The sequence below is a fragment of the Ambystoma mexicanum genome, chromosome 4q (assembly GCF_040938575.1).
Source record: "Ambystoma mexicanum isolate Mex_15411 chromosome 4q, UKY_AmexF1_1, whole genome shotgun sequence".
Lineage (NCBI taxonomy): Eukaryota > Metazoa > Chordata > Amphibia > Caudata > Ambystomatidae > Ambystoma > Ambystoma mexicanum.
In genome coordinates this window covers 527,498,995-527,516,494 of record NC_090928.1, presented here as the reverse complement: position 1 = coordinate 527,516,494, position 17,500 = coordinate 527,498,995, and the positions used below count along the sequence as shown (strand labels likewise).

Sequence of the window (17,500 nt, the reverse complement as noted above, 5' to 3'; positions counted from 1 at the left end):
CAGTCGGTAGAGCATGAGACTCTTAATCTCATGGTCGTGGGTTCGAGCCCCACGTTGGGCGAAAACAACTAAAATTTTAGTGCTTTTTGACCAAAAAAATAGAAATTGAAAGTCTCTTTACAATATTTGCAATATTTTGATTGTTAACATGCAATATATGAATGCATGTCTGGATGATGTGTAATGGGGCAATACCACACCTTAATGTATTCACTGTAAAAGAAAAAGTATGTATCATCTTACTATAAAATAAAGTGGAGAAAACACAAATAAGACTTTTTTCCACACAGGTTTAATCGGCTATTTCCTGATATTCTTCAATGCGTTCCGATATTGACTGGTCATTGTGTTTGATACTTTCTTAGACTATTTCTGCCTCTGGCTGATGTGTATTTTCTTTCCAAACTCCACCAGAGCCTATGATTACACAGCATCCTATCTGTGGAAAACGGCAGTGCAGGGATAGGGAAGAAAACTAGAAGCATCCAAAGGAGTCCGGCTAGCTCAGTCGGTAGAGCATGAGACTCTTAATCTCAGGGTCGTGGGTTTGAGCCCCACGTTGGGCGAAAACAACTAAAATTGTAGTGCTTTTTGACCAAACAAATACATCCTATCTGTGGAAAGCGGCAGTGCAGGGATAGGGAAGAAAACGTTGGGCGAAAACAACTAAAATTTTAGTGCTTTTTGACCAAAAAAATAGAAATTGAAAGTCTCTTTGCAATATTTTCATTGTTAACATGCAATATATGAATGCATGTCTGGATGATGTGTAATGGGGCAATACCATACCTTAATGTATTCACTGTAAAAGAAAAAGTATGCATCATCTTACTATAAAATAAAGTGGAGAAAACACAAATAAGACTTTTTTCCACACAGGTTTAATCGGCTATTTCCTGATATTCTTAAATGCGTTCTGATATTGACTGGTAATTGTGTTTGATACTTTCTTAGACTATTTCTGCCTCTGGCTGATGTGTATTTTCTTTCCAAACTCCACCAGAGCCTATGATTACACAGCATCCTATCTGTGGAAAGCGGCAGTACAGGGATAGGGAAGAAAACTATAGGCATCCAAAGGAGCCCGGCTAGCTCAGTCGGTAGAGCATGAGACTCTTAATCTCAGGGTCGTGGGTTTGAGCCCCACGTTGGGCGAAAACAACTAAAATTTGAGTGCTTTTTGACCAAAAACATAGAAATTGAAAGTCTCTTTACAATATTTGCAATATTTTCATTGTTAACATGCAATGTATGAATGCATGTCTGGATGATGTGTAATGGGGCAATACCACACCTTAATGTATTCACTGTAAAAGAAAAAGTATGCATCATCTTACTATAAAATAAAGTGGAGAAAACACAAATAAGACTTTTTTCCACACAGGTTTAATCGGCTATTTCCTGATATTCTTCAATGCGTTCTGATATTGACTGGTAATTGTGTTTGATACTTTCTTAGACTATTTCTGCCTCTGGCTGATGTGTATTTTCTTTCCAAACTCCACCAGAGCCTATGATTACACAGCATCCTATCTGTGGAAAGCGGCAGTGCAGGGATAGGGAAGAAAACTATAGGCATCCAAAGGAGCCCGGCTAGCTCAGTCGGTAGAGCATGAGACTCTTAATCTCAGGGTCGTGGGTTTTCGCCCCACGTTGGGTGAAAACAACTAAAATTGTAGTGCTTTTTGACCAAAAAAATAGAAATTGAAAGTCTCTTTACAATATTTGCAATATTTTCATTGTTAACATGCAATATATGAATGCATGTCTGGATGATGTGTAATGGGGCAATACCATACCTTAATGTATTCACTGTAAAAGAAAAAGTATGTATCATCTTACTATAAAATAAAGTGGAGAAAACACAAATAAGACTTTTGTCCACACAGGTTTAATCGGCTATTTCCTGATATTCTTGAATGCGTTCTGATATTGACTGGTAATTGTGTTTGATACTTTCTTAGACTATTTCTGCCTCTGGCTGATGTGTATTTTCTTTCCAAACTCCACCAGAGCCTATGATTACACAGCATCCTATCTGTGGAAAACGGCAGTGCAGGGATAGGGAAGAAAACTATAGGCATCCAAAGGAGCCCGGCTAGCTCGGTCGGTAGAGCATGAGACTCTTAATCTCAGGGTCGTGGGTTCGAGCCCCACGTTGGGCGAAAACAACTAAAATTGTAGTGCTTTTTGACCAAAAAAATACATCCTATCTGTGGAAAACGGCAGTGCAGGGATAGGGAAGAAAACTATAGGCATCCAAAGGAGCCCGGCTAGCTCAGTCGGTAGAGCATGAGACTCTTAATCTCAGGGTCGTGGGTTCGACGCCCACGTTGGGCGAAAACAACTAAAATTGTAGTGCTTTTTGACCAAAAAAATACATCCTATCTGTGGAAAGCGGCAGTGCAGGGATAGGGAACAAAACGTTGGGCGAAAACAACTAAAATTTTAGTGCTTTTTGACCAAAAAAATAGAAATTGAAAGTCTCTTTACAATATTTGCAATATTTTCATTGTTAACATGCAATATATGAATGCATGTCTGGATGATGTGTAATGGGGCAATACCACACCTTAATGTATTCACTGTAAAAGAAAAAGTATGTATCATCTTACTATAAAATAAAGTGGAGAAAACACAAATAAGACTTTTTTCCACACAGGTTTAATCGGCTATTTCCTGATATTCTTCAATGTGTTCTGAAATTGACTGGTAATTGTGTTTGATACTTTCTTAGACTATTTCTGCCTCTGGCTGATGTGTATTTTCTTTCCAAACTCCACCAGAGCCTATGATTACACAGCATCCTATCTGTGGAAAGCGGCACTGCAGGGATAGGGAAGAAAACTATAGGCATCCAAAGGAGCCCGGCTAGCTCAGTCGGTAGAGCATGAGACTCTTAATCTCAGGGTCATGGGTTCGAGCCCCATGTTGGGCGAAAACAACTAAAATTGTAGTGCTTTTTGCCCAAAAAAATAGAAATTGAAAGTCTCTTTGCAATATTTTCATTGTTAACATGCAATATATGAATGCATGTCTGGATGATGTGTAATGGGGCAATACCATACCTTAATGTATTCACTGTAAAAGAAAAAGTATGCATCATCTTACTATAAAATAAAGTTGAGAAAACACAAATAAGACTTTTTTCCACACAGGTTTAATCGGCTATTTCCTGATATTCTTCAATGCGTTCTGATATTGACTGGTAATTGTGTTTGATACTTTCTTAGACTATTTCTGCCTCTGGCTGATGTTGGGCGAAAACAACTAAAATTTTAGTGCTTTTTGACCAAAAAAATAGATATTGAAAGTCTCTTCACAATATTTGCAATATTTTCATTGTTAACATGCAATATATGAATGCATGTCTGGATGATGTGTAATGGGGCAATACCATACCTTAATGTATTCACTGTAAAAGAAAAAGTATGTATCATCTTATTATAAAATAAAGTGGAGAAAACACAAATAAGACTTTTTTTTCACACAGGTTCAGTCAGCTATTTCCTGATATTCTTCAAAGCGTTCTGATATTGCTGGTAATTGTGTTTGATACTTTCTTAGACTATTTCTGCCTCTGGCTGATGTGTATTTTCTTTCCAAACTCCACCAGAGCCTATGATTACACAGCATCCTATCTGTGGAAAATGGCAGTGCAGGGATATGGAAGAAAACTATAGGCATTGAAAGGAGCCCGGCTAGCTCAGTCAGTAGAGCATGAGACTCTTAATCTCAGGGTCGTGGGTTCGAGCCCCACGTTGGGCGAAAACAAGTAAAATTTGAGTGCTTTTTGACCAATAAAATAGATATTGAAAGTTTCTTCACAATATTTGCAATATTTTCATTGTTAACATGCAATATATGAATGCATGTCTGGATGATGTGTAATGGGGCAATACCATACCTTAATGTATTCACTGTAAAAGAAAAAGTATGTATCATCTTAGTATAAAATAAAGTGGAGAAAACACAAATAAGACTTTTTTTTCACACAGGTTCAGTCAGCTATTTCCTGATATTCTTCAAAGCGTTCTGATATTGACTGGTAATTGTGTTTGATACTTTCTTAGAATATTTCTGCCTCTGGCTGATGTGTATTTTCTTTCCAAACTCCACCAGAGCCAATGATTACACAGCATCCTATCTGTGGAAAACGGCAGTGCCGGGATAGGGAAGAAAATTGTAGGCATCCAAAGGAGCCCGGCTAGCTCAGTCGGTAGAGCATGAGACTCTTAATCTCAGGGTCGTGGGTTCGAGCCCCACGTTGGGCGAAAACAAGTAAAATTTGAGTGCTTTTTGACCAATAAAATAGATATTGAAAGTTTCTTCACAATATTTGCAATATTTTCATTGTTAACATGCAATATATGAATGCATGTCTGGATGATGTGTAATGGGGCAATACCATACCTTAATGTATTCACTGTAAAAGAAAAAGTATGTATCATCTTAGTATAAAATAAAGTGGAGAAAACACAAATAAGACTTTTTTTTCACACAGGTTTAATCGGCTATTTCCTGATATTCTTCAATGCGTTCTGATATTGACTGGTAATTGTGTTTGATACTTTCTTAGACTATTTCTGCCTCTGGCTGATGTGTATATTCTTTCCAAACTCCACCTGAGCCTATGATTACACAGCATTCTATCTGTGGAAAACGGCAGTGCCGGGATAGGGAAGAAAATTCTAGGCATCCAAAGGAACCCGGCTAGCTCAGTCGGTAGAGCATGAGACTCTTAATCTCAGGGTCGTGGGTTCGAGCCCCACGTTGGGCGAAAACAAGTAAAATTTGAGTGCTTTTTGACCAAAAAAATAGATATTGAAAGTTTCTTCACAATATTTGCAATATTTTCATTGTCAACATGCAATATATGAATGCATGCCTGGATGATGTGTAATGGGGCAATACCATACCTTAATGTATTCACTGTAAAAGAAAAAGTATGTATCATCTTAGTATAAAATAAAGTTGAGAAAACACAAATAAGACTTTTTTTTCACACAGGTTTAATCGGCTATTTCCTGATATTCTTCAATGCGTTCTGATATTGACTGGTAATTGTGTTTGATACTTTCTTCGACTATTTCTGCCTCTGGCTGTTGTGTATATTCTTTCCAAACTCCACCTGAGCCTATGATTACACAGCATTCTATCTGTGGAAAACGGCAGTGCCGGGATAGGGAAGAAAATTCTAGGCATTCAAAGGAGCCCGGCTAGCTCAGTCGGTAGAGCATGAGACTCTTAATCTCAGGGTCGTGGGTTCGAGCCCCACGTTGGGCGAAAACAACTAAAAGTTTAGTGCTTTTTGACCAAAAAATAGATATTGAAAGTCTCTTCACAATATCTGCAATATTTTCATTGTTAACATGCAATATATGCATGCATGTCTGGATGATGTGTAATGGGGCAATACCATACCTTAATGTATTCACTGTAAAAGAAAAAGTATGTATCATCTTATTATAAAATAAAGTGGAGAAAACACAAATAAGACTTTTTTTTCACACAGGTTCAGTCAGCTATTTCCTGATATTCTTCAAAGCGTTCTGATATTGACTGGTAATTGTGTGTGATACTTTCTTAGACTATTTCTGCCTCTGGCTGATGTGTATTTTCTTTCCAAACTCCACCAGAGCCTATGATTACACAGCATCCTATCTGTGGAAAACGGCAGTGCAGGGATATGGAAGAAAACTATAGGCATCCCAAAGAGCCCGGCTAGCTCAGTGGTAGAGCATGAGACTCTTAATCCCAGGGTTGTGGGTTCGAGCCCCACGTTGGGTGAAAACAACTATAATTTAAGTGCTTTTTGACCAAAAAAATAGAAATTGAAAGTCTCTTTACAATATTTGCAATATTTTCATTGTTAACATGCAATATATGAATGCATGTCTGGATGATGTGTAATGGGGCAATACCATACCTTAATGTATTCACTGTAAAAGAAATAGTATGTATCATCTTACTATAAAATAAAGTGGAGAAAACACAAATAAGACTTTTTTCCACAATTTTTAATCGGCTATTTCCTGATATTCCTCAATGCGTTCTGATGTTGACTGGTAATTGTGTTTGATACTTTCTTAGAGTATTTCTGCCTCTGGCTGATGTGTATTTTCTTTCCAAACTCCACCTGAGCCTATGATTATACAGCATCCTATCTGTGGAAAACGGCAGTGCAGGGATAGGGAAGAAAACTATAGACATCCAAAGGAGCCTGGCTAGCTCAGTCGGTAGAGCGTGAGACTCTTAATCTCAGGGTCATGGGTTGAAGCCCCACGTTGGGCGAAAACAAGTAAAATTTGAGTGCTTTTTGACCAAAAAAATAGATATTGAAAGTCTCTTCACAATATTTGCAATATTTTCATTGTTAACATGCAATATATGAATGCATGTCTGGATGATATGTAATGGGGCAATAGCATACCTTAATGTATTCACTGTAAAAGAAAAAGTATGTATCATCTTACTATAAAATAAAGTGGAGAAAACACAAATAAGACTTTTTTCCACACATTTTTAATCGGCTATTTCCTGATATTCTTCAATGCGTTCTGATATTGACTGGTAATTGTGTTTGATACTTTCTTAGACTATTTCTGCCTCTGGCTGATGTGTATTTTCTTTCCAAACTCCACTCTCAGTCGGTAGAGCATGAGACTCTTAATCTCAGGGTCGTGGGTTCGAGCCCCACGTTGGGCGAAAACAACTAAAATTTTAGTGCTTTTTGACCAAAAAAATAGATATTGAAAGTCTCTTCACAATATTTGCAATATTTTCATTGTTAACATGCAATATATGAATGCATGTCTGGATGATGTGTAATGGGGCAATACCATACCTTAATGTATTCACTGTAAAAGAAAAAGTATGTATCATCTTACTATAAAATAAAGTGGAGAAAACACAAATAAGACTTTTTTTTCACACAGGTTCAGTCAGCTATTTCCTGATATACTTCAAAGCGTTCTGATATTGACTGGTAATTGTGTTTGATACTTTCTTAGACTATTTCTGCCTCTGGCTGATGTGTATTTTCTTTCCAAACTCCACCAGAGGCTATGATTACACAGCATCCTATCTGTGGAAAACGGCAGTGCAGGGATATGGAAGAAAACTATAGGCATCCAAAGGAGCCCGGCTAGCTCAGTCAGTAGAGCATGAGACTCTTAATCTCAGGGTCGTGGGTTCGAGCCCCACGTTGGGCGAAAACAACTAAAATTGTAGTGCTTTTTGACCAAAAAAATAGAAATTGAAAGTCTCTTTACAATATTTGCAATATTTTCATTGTTAACATGCAATATATGAATGCATGTCTGGATGATATGTAATGGGGCAATACCACACCATAATGTATTCACTGTAAAAGAAAAAGTATGTATCATCTTACTATAAAATAAAGTGGAGAAAACACAAATAAGACTTTTTTCCACACAGGTTTAATCGGCTATTTCCTGATATTCTTCAATGCGTTCTGATATTGACTGGTAATTGTGTTTGATACTTTCTTAGACTATTTCTGCCTCTGGCTGATGTGTATTTTCTTTCCAAACTCCACCAGAGGCTATGATTACACAGCATCCTATCTGTGGAAAATGGCAGTGCAGGGATAGGGAAGAAAACTATAGGCATCCAAAGGAGCCCGGCTAGCTCAGTCGGTAGAGCATGAGACTCTTAATCTCAGGGTCATGGGTTCGAGCCCCACGTTGGGTGAACACAACTAAAATTGTAGTGCTTTTTGACCAAAAAAATACATCCTATCTGTGGAAAACGGCAGTGCAGGGATAGGGAAGAAAACTATGGGCATCCAAAGAAGCCCGGCTAGCTCAGTCGGTAGAGCATGAGACTCTTAATCTCAGGGTAGTGGGTTCGAGCCCCACGTTGGGCGAAAACAACTAAAATTTTAGTGCTTTTTGACCAAAAAAATAGAAATTGAAAGTCTCTTTACAATATTTGCAATATTTTGATTGTTAACATGCAATATATGAATGCATGTCTGGATGATGTGTAATGGGGCAATACCACACCTTAATGTATTCACTGTAAAAGAAAAAGTATGTATCATCTTACTATAAAATAAAGTGGAGAAAACACAAATAAGACTTTTTTCCACACAGGTTTAATCGGCTATTTCCTGATATTCTTCAATGCGTTCTGATATTGACTGGTAATTGTGTTTGATACTTTCTTAGACTATTTCTGCCTCTGGCTGATGTGTATTTTCTTTCCAAACTCCACCAGAGCCTATGATTACACAGCATCCTATCTGTGGAAAACGGCAGTGCAGGGATAGGGAAGAAAACTATAGGCATCCAAAGGAGCCCGGCTAGCTCGGTCGGTAGAGCATGAGACTCTTAATCTCAGCGTCGTGGGTTCGAGCCCCACGTTGGGCGAATACAACTAAAATTGTAGTGCTTTTTGACCAAAAAAATACATCCTATCTGTGGAAAACGGCAGTGCAGGGATAGGGAAGAAAACTAGAGGCATCCAAAGGAGCCCGGCTAGCTCAGTCGGTAGAGCATGTGACTCTTAATCTCAGGGTCGTGGGTTCGAGCCCCACGTTGGGCGAAAACAACTAAAATTTTAGTGCTTTTTGACCAAAAAAATAGAAATTGAAAGTCTCTTTACAATATTTGCAATATTTTCATTGTTAACATGCAATATATGAATGCATGTCTGGATGATGTGTAATGGGGCAATACCACACCTTAATGTATTCACTGTAAAAGAAAAAGTATGTATCATCTTACTATAAAATAAAGTGGAGAAAACACAAATAAGACTTTTTTCCACACAGGTTTAATCGGCTATTTCCTGATATTCTTGAATGCGTTCTGATATTGACTGGTAATTGTGTTTGATACTTTCTTAGACTATTTCTGCCTCTGGCTGATGTGTATTTTCTTTCCAGACTCCACCAGAGCCAATGATTACACAGCATCCTATCTGTGGAAAACGGCAGTGCAGGGATAGCGAAGAAAACTATAGGCATCCAAAGGAGCCCGGCTAGCTCAGTCGGTAGAGCATGAGACTCTTAATCTCAGGGTCGTGGGTTCGAGCCCCATGTTGGGCGAAAACAACTAAAATTGTAGTGCTTTTTGACCAAAAAAATACATCCTATCTGTGGAAAGCGGCAGTGCAGGGATAGGGAACAAAACGTTAGCTCAGGCTAGCTCAGTCAGTAGAGCATGAGACTCTTAATCTCAGGGTCGTGGGTTCGAGCCCCACGTTGGGCGAAAACAACTAAAATTGTAGTGCTTTTTGACCAAAAAAATAGAAATTGAAAGTCTCTTTACAATATTTGCAATATTTTCATTGTTAACATGCAATATATGAATGCATGTCTGGATGATATGTAATGGGGCAATACCACACCATAATGTATTCACTGTAAAAGAAAAAGTATGTATCATCTTACTATAAAATAAAGTGGAGAAAACACAAATAAGACTTTTTTCCACACAGGTTTAATCGGCTATTTCCTGATATTCTTCAATGCGTTCTGATATTGACTGGTAATTGTGTTTGATACTTTCTTAGACTATTTCTGCCTCTGGCTGATGTGTATTTTCTTTCCAAACTCCACCAGAGGCTATGATTACACAGCATCCTATCTGTGGAAAATGGCAGTGCAGGGATAGGGAAGAAAACTATAGGCATCCAAAGGAGCCCGGCTAGCTCAGTCGGTAGAGCATGAGACTCTTAATCTCAGGGTCATGGGTTCGAGCCCCACGTTGGGTGAACACAACTAAAATTGTAGTGCTTTTTGACCAAAAAAATACATCCTATCTGTGGAAAACGGCAGTGCAGGGATAGGGAAGAAAACTATGGGCATCCAAAGAAGCCCGGCTAGCTCAGTCGGTAGAGCATGAGACTCTTAATCTCAGGGTCGTGGGTTCGAGCCCCACGTTGGGCGAAAACAACTAAAATTTTAGTGCTTTTTGACCAAAAAAATAGAAATTGAAAGTCTCTTTACAATATTTGCAATATTTTGATTGTTAACATGCAATATATGAATGCATGTCTGGATGATGTGTAATGGGGCAATACCACACCTTAATGTATTCACTGTAAAAGAAAAAGTATGTATCATCTTACTATAAAATAAAGTGGAGAAAACACAAATAAGACTTTTTTCCACACAGGTTTAATCGGCTATTTCCTGATATTCTTCAATGCGTTCTGATATTGACTGGTAATTGTGTTTGATACTTTCTTAGACTATTTCTGCCTCTGGCTGATGTGTATTTTCTTTCCAAACTCCACCAGAGCCTATGATTACACAGCATCCTATCTGTGGAAAACGGCAGTGCAGGGATAGGGAAGAAAACTATAGGCATCCAAAGGAGCCCGGCTAGCTCGGTCGGTAGAGCATGAGACTCTTAATCTCAGGGTCGTGGGTTCGAGCCCCACGTTGGGCGAATACAACTAAAATTGTAGTGCTTTTTGACCAAAAAAATACATCCTATCTGTGGAAAACGGCAGTGCAGGGATAGGGAAGAAAACTAGAGGCATCCAAAGGAGCCCGGCTAGCTCAGTCGGTAGAGCATGTGACTCTTAATCTCAGGGTCGTGGGTTCGAGCCCCACGTTGGGCGAAAACAACTAAAATTTTAGTGCTTTTTGACCAAAAAAATAGAAATTGAAAGTCTCTTTACAATATTTGCAATATTTTCATTGTTAACATGCAATATATGAATGCATGTCTGGATGATGTGTAATGGGGCAATACCACACCTTAATGTATTCACTGTAAAAGAAAAAGTATGTATCATCTTACTATAAAATAAAGTGGAGAAAACACAAATAAGACTTTTTTCCACACAGGTTTAATCGGCTATTTCCTGATATTCTTGAATGCGTTCTGATATTGACTGGTAATTGTGTTTGATACTTTCTTAGACTATTTCTGCCTCTGGCTGATGTGTATTTTCTTTCCAGACTCCACCAGAGCCAATGATTACACAGCATCCTATCTGTGGAAAACGGCAGTGCAGGGATAGCGAAGAAAACTATAGGCATCCAAAGGAGCCCGGCTAGCTCAGTCGGTAGAGCATGAGACTCTTAATCTCAGGGTCGTGGGTTCGAGCCCCATGTTGGGCGAAAACAACTAAAATTGTAGTGCTTTTTGACCAAAAAAATACATCCTATCTGTGGAAAGCGGCAGTGCAGGGATAGGGAACAAAACGTTGGGCGAAAACAACTAAAATTTTAGTGCTTTTTGACCAAAAAAATAGAAATTGAAAGTCTCTTTACAATATTTGCAATATTTTCATTGTTAACATGCAATATATGAATGCATGTCTGGATGATGTGTAATGGGGCAATACCACACCTTAATGTATTCACTGTAAAAGAAAAAGTATGTATCATCTTACTATAAAATAAAGTGGAGAAAACACAAATAAGACTTTTTTCCACACAGGTTTAATCGGCTATTTCCTGATATTCTTGAATGCGTTCTGATATTGACTGGTAATTGTGTTTGATACTTTCTTAGACTATTTCTGCCTCTGGCTGATGTGTATTTTCTTTCCAGACTCCACCAGAGCCAATGATTACACAGCTTCCTATCTGTGGAAAACGGCAGTGCAGGGATAGCGAAGAAAACTATAGGCATCCAAAGGAGCCCGGCTAGCTCAGTCGGTAGAGCATGAGACTCTTAATCTCAGGGTCGTGGGTTCGACGCCCACGTTGGGCGAAAACAACTAAAATTGTAGTGCTTTTTTACCAAAAAAATACATCCTATCTGTGGAAAGCGGCAGTGCAGGGATAGGGAACAAAACGTTGGGCGAAAACAACTAAAATTTTAGTGCTTTTTGACCAAAAAAATAGAAATTGAAAGTCTCTTTACAATATTTGCAATATTTTCATTGTTAACATGCAATATATGAATGCATGTCTGGATGATGTGTAATGGGGCAATACCACACCTTAATGTATTCACTGTAAAAGAAAAAGTATGTATCATCTTACTATAAAATAAAGTGGAGAAAACACAAATAAGACTTTTTTCCACACAGGTTTAATCGGCTATTTCCTGATATTCTTCAATGTGTTCTGAAATTGACTGGTAATTGTGTTTGATACTTTCTTAGACTATTTCTGCCTCTGGCTGATGTGTATTTTCTTTCCAAACTCCACCAGAGCCTATGATTACACAGCATCCTATCTGTGGAAAGCGGCAGTGCAGGGATAGGGAAGAAAACTATAGGCATCCAAAGGAGCCCGGCTAGCTCAGTCGGTAGAGCATGAGACTCTTAATCTCAGGGTCGTGGGTTCGAGCCCCATGTTGGGCGAAAACAACTAAAATTGTAGTGCTTTTTGACCAAAAAAATAGAAATTGAAAGTCTCTTTGCAATATTTTCATTGTTAACATGCAATATATGAATGCATGTCTGGATGATGTGTAATGGGGCAATACCATACCTTAATGTATTCACTGTAAAAGAAAAAGTATGCATCATCTTACTATAAAATAAAGTTGAGAAAACACAAATAAGACTTTTTTCCACACAGGTTTAATCGGCTATTTCCTGATATTCTTAAATGCGTTCTGATATTGACTGGTAATTGTGTTTGACACTTTCTTAGACTATTTCTGCCTCTGGCTGATGTGTATTTTCTTTCCAAACTCCACCAGAGCCTATGATTACACAGCATCCTATCTGTGGAAAGCGGCAGTACAGGGATAGGGAAGAAAACTATAGGCATCCAAAGGAGCCCGGCTAGCTCAGTCGGTAGAGCATGAGACTCTTAATCTCAGGGTCGTGGGTTTGAGCCCCACGTTGGGCGAAAACAACTAAAATTTGAGTGCCTTTTGACCAAAAACATAGAAATTGAAAGTCTCTTTACAATATTTGCAATATTTTCATTGTTAACATGCAATGTATGAATGCATGTCTGGATGATGTGTAATGGGGCAATACCACACCTTAATGTATTCACTGTAAAAGAAAAAGTATGCATCATCTTACTATAAAATAAAGTGGAGAAAACACAAATAAGACTTTTTTCCACACAGGTTTAATCGGCTATTTCCTGATATTCTTCAATGCGTTCTGATATTGACTGGTAATTGTGTTTGATACTTTCTTAGACTATTTCTGCCTCTGGCTGATGTGTATTTTCTTTCCAGACTCCACCAGAGCCAATGATTACACAGCTTCCTATCTGTGGAAAACGGCAGTGCAGGGATAGCGAAGAAAACTATAGGCATCCAAAGGAGCCCGGCTAGCTCAGTCGGTAGAGCATGAGACTCTTAATCTCAGGGTCGTGGGTTCGACGCCCACGTTGGGCGAAAACAACTAAAATTGTAGTGCTTTTTTACCAAAAAAATACATCCTATCTGTGGAAAGCGGCAGTGCAGGGATAGGGAACAAAACGTTGGGCGAAAACAACTAAAATTTTAGTGCTTTTTGACCAAAAAAATAGAAATTGAAAGTCTCTTTACAATATTTGCAATATTTTCATTGTTAACATGCAATATATGAATGCATGTCTGGATGATGTGTAATGGGGCAATACCACACCTTAATGTATTCACTGTAAAAGAAAAAGTATGTATCATCTTACTATAAAATAAAGTGGAGAAAACACAAATAAGACTTTTTTCCACACAGGTTTAATCGGCTATTTCCTGATATTCTTCAATGTGTTCTGAAATTGACTGGTAATTGTGTTTGATACTTTCTTAGACTATTTCTGCCTCTGGCTGATGTGTATTTTCTTTCCAAACTCCACCAGAGCCTATGATTACACAGCATCCTATCTGTGGAAAGCGGCAGTGCAGGGATAGGGAAGAAAACTATAGGCATCCAAAGGAGCCCGGCTAGCTCAGTCGGTAGAGCATGAGACTCTTAATCTCAGGGTCGTGGGTTCGAGCCCCATGTTGGGCGAAAACAACTAAAATTGTAGTGCTTTTTGACCAAAAAAATAGAAATTGAAAGTCTCTTTGCAATATTTTCATTGTTAACATGCAATATATGAATGCATGTCTGGATGATGTGTAATGGGGCAATACCATACCTTAATGTATTCACTGTAAAAGAAAAAGTATGCATCATCTTACTATAAAATAAAGTTGAGAAAACACAAATAAGACTTTTTTCCACACAGGTTTAATCGGCTATTTCCTGATATTCTTAAATGCGTTCTGATATTGACTGGTAATTGTGTTTGACACTTTCTTAGACTATTTCTGCCTCTGGCTGATGTGTATTTTCTTTCCAAACTCCACCAGAGCCTATGATTACACAGCATCCTATCTGTGGAAAGCGGCAGTACAGGGATAGGGAAGAAAACTATAGGCATCCAAAGGAGCCCGGCTAGCTCAGTCGGTAGAGCATGAGACTCTTAATCTCAGGGTCGTGGGTTTGAGCCCCACGTTGGGCGAAAACAACTAAAATTTGAGTGCCTTTTGACCAAAAACATAGAAATTGAAAGTCTCTTTACAATATTTGCAATATTTTCATTGTTAACATGCAATGTATGAATGCATGTCTGGATGATGTGTAATGGGGCAATACCACACCTTAATGTATTCACTGTAAAAGAAAAAGTATGCATCATCTTACTATAAAATAAAGTGGAGAAAACACAAATAAGACTTTTTTCCACACAGGTTTAATCGGCTATTTCCTGATATTCTTCAATGCGTTCTGATATTGACTGGTAATTGTGTTTGATACTTTCTTAGACTATTTCTGCCTCTGGCTGATGTGTATTTTCTTTCCAAACTCCACCAGAGCCTATGATTACACAGCATCCTATCTGTGGAAAGCGGCAGTGCAGGGATAGGGAAGAAAACTATAGGCATCCAAAGGAGCCCGGCTAGCTCAGTCGGTAGAGCATGAGACTCTTAATCTCAGGGTCGTGGGTTTTCGCCCCACGTTGGGTGAAAACAACTAAAATTGTAGTGCTTTTTGACCAAAAAAATAGAAATTGAAAGTCTCTTTACAATATTTGCAATATTTTCATTGTTAACATGCAATATATGAATGCATGTCTGGATGATGTGTAATGGGGCAATACCATACCTTAATGTATTCACTGTAAAAGAAAAAGTATGTATCATCTTACTATAAAATAAAGTGGAGAAAACACAAATAAGACTTTTTTCCACACAGGTTTAATCGGCTATTTCCTGATATTCTTGAATGCGTTCTGATATTGACTGGTAATTGTGTTTGATACTTTCTTAGACTATTTCTGCCTCTGGCTGATGTGTATTTTCTTTCCAAACTCCACCAGAGCCTATGATTACACAGCATCCTATCTGTGGAAAACGGCAGTGCAGGGATAGGGAAGAAAACTATAGGCATCCAAAGGAGCCCTGCTAGCTCGGTCGGTAGAGCATGAGACTCTTAATCTCAGGGTCGTGGGTTTGAGCCCCACGTTGGGCGAAAACAACTAAAATTGTAGTGCTTTTTGACCAAAAAAATACATCCTATCTGTGGAAAACGGCAGTGCAGGGATAGGGAAGAAAACTATAGGCATCCAAAGGAGCCCGGCTAGCTCAGTCGGTAGAGCATGAGACTCTTAATCTCAGGGTCGTGGGTTCGACGCCCACGTTGGGCGAAAACAACTAAAATTGTAGTGCTTTTTTACCAAAAAAATACATCCTATCTGTGGAAAGCGGCAGTGCAGGGATAGGGAACAAAACGTTGGGCGAAAACAACTAAAATTTTAGTGCTTTTTGACCAAAAAAATTGAAATTGAAAGTCTCTTTACAATATTTGCAATATTTTCATTGTTAACATGCAATATATGAATGCATGTCTGGATGATGTGTAATGGGGCAATACCACACCTTAATGTATTCACTGTAAAAGAAAAAGTATGTATCATCTTACTATAAAATAAAGTGGAGAAAACACAAATAAGACTTTTTTCCACACAGGTTTAATCGGCTATTTCCTGATATTCTTCAATGTGTTCTGAAATTGACTGGTAATTGTGTTTGATACTTTCTTAGACTATTTCTGCCTCTGGCTGATGTGTATTTTCTTTCCAAACTCCACCAGAGCCTATGATTACACAGCATCCTATCTGTGGAAAGCGGCAGTACAGGGATAGGGAAGAAAACTATAGGCATCCAAAGGAGCCCGGCTAGCTCAGTCGGTAGAGCAAGAGACTCTTAATCTCAGGGTCGTGGGTTCGAGCCCCATGTTGGGCGAAAACAACTAAAATTGTAGTGCTTTTTGACCAAAAAAATAGAAATTGAAAGTCTCTTTGCAATATTTTCATTGTTAACATGCAATATATGAATGCATGTCTGGATGATGTGTAATGGGGCAATACCATACCTTAATGTATTCACTGTAAAAGAAAAAGTATGTATCATCTTATTATAAAATAAAGTGGAGAAAACACAAATAAGACTTTTTTTTCACACAGGTTCAGTCAGCTATTTCCTGATATTCTTCAAAGCATTCTGATATTGCTGGTAATTGTGTTTGATACTTTCTTAGACTATTTCTGCCTCTGGCTGATGTGTATTTTCTTTCCAAACTCCACCAGAGCCTATGATTACACAGCATCCTATCTGTGGAAAATGGCAGTGCAGGGATATGGAAGAAAACTATAGGCATTAAAAGGAGCCCGGCTAGCTCAGTCGGTAGAGCATGAGACTCTTAATCTCAGGGTCGTGGGTTGGGCGAAAACAAGTAAAATTTTAGTGCTTTTTGACCAAAAAAATAGATATTGAAAGTCTCTTCACAATATTTGCAATATTTTCATTGTTAACATGCAATATATGAATGCATGTCTGGATGATGTGTAATGGGGCAATACCATACCTTAATGTATTCACTGTAAAAGAAAAAGCATATATCATCTTATTATAAAATAAAGTGGAGAAAACACAAATAAGACTTTTTTTTCACACAGGTTCAGTCAGCTATTTCCTGATATTCTTCAAAGCGTTCTGATATTGACTGGTAATTGTGTTTGATACTTTCTTAGACTATTTCTGCCTCTGGCTGATGTGTATTTTCTTTCCAAACTCCACCAGAGCCAATGATTACACAGCATCCTATCTGTGGAAAATGGCAGTGCCGGGATAGGGAAGAAAATTGTAGGCATCCAAAGGAGCCCGGCTAGCTCAGTCGGTAGAGCATGAGACTCTTAATCTCAGGGTCGTGGGTTCGAGCCCCACGTTGGGCGAAAACAAGTAAAATTTGAGTGCTTTTTGACCAAAAAAATAGATATTGAAAGTTTCTTCACAATATTTGCAATATTTTCATTGTCAACATGCAATATATGAATGCATGCCTGGATGATGTGTAATGGGGCAATACCATACCTTAATGTATTCACTGTAAAAGAAAAAGTATGTATCATCTTAGTATAAAATAAAGTTGAGAAAACACAAATAAGACTTTTTTTTCACACAGGTTTAATCGGCTATTTCCTGATATTCTTCAATGCGTTCTGATATTGACTGGTAATTGTGTTTGATACTTTCTTCGACTATTTCTGCCTCTGGCTGTTGTG

At 38.2% G+C, this 17,500-nt stretch overlaps 4 non-coding genes across 4 annotated transcripts; all 4 read left to right on the top strand.

Moving 5' to 3' along the window:
* Positions 1 to 4,201: 4,201 nt before the first annotated feature.
* TRNAK-CUU (transfer RNA lysine (anticodon CUU)) lies at positions 4,202 to 4,274 on the top strand. The gene has a single exon. It is a non-coding gene; the product is annotated as a tRNA-Lys (tRNA).
* A 939-nt stretch (positions 4,275 to 5,213) lies between these two features.
* On the top strand, positions 5,214 to 5,286 carry TRNAK-CUU (transfer RNA lysine (anticodon CUU)). The gene has a single exon. It is a non-coding gene; the product is annotated as a tRNA-Lys (tRNA).
* A 4,563-nt stretch (positions 5,287 to 9,849) lies between these two features.
* Positions 9,850 to 9,922, top strand: TRNAK-CUU (transfer RNA lysine (anticodon CUU)). The gene has a single exon. It is a non-coding gene; the product is annotated as a tRNA-Lys (tRNA).
* A 7,175-nt stretch (positions 9,923 to 17,097) lies between these two features.
* On the top strand, positions 17,098 to 17,170 carry TRNAK-CUU (transfer RNA lysine (anticodon CUU)). Its single transcript has one exon. It is a non-coding gene; the product is annotated as a tRNA-Lys (tRNA).
* The last annotated feature ends 330 nt before the right edge of the window (positions 17,171 to 17,500 follow it).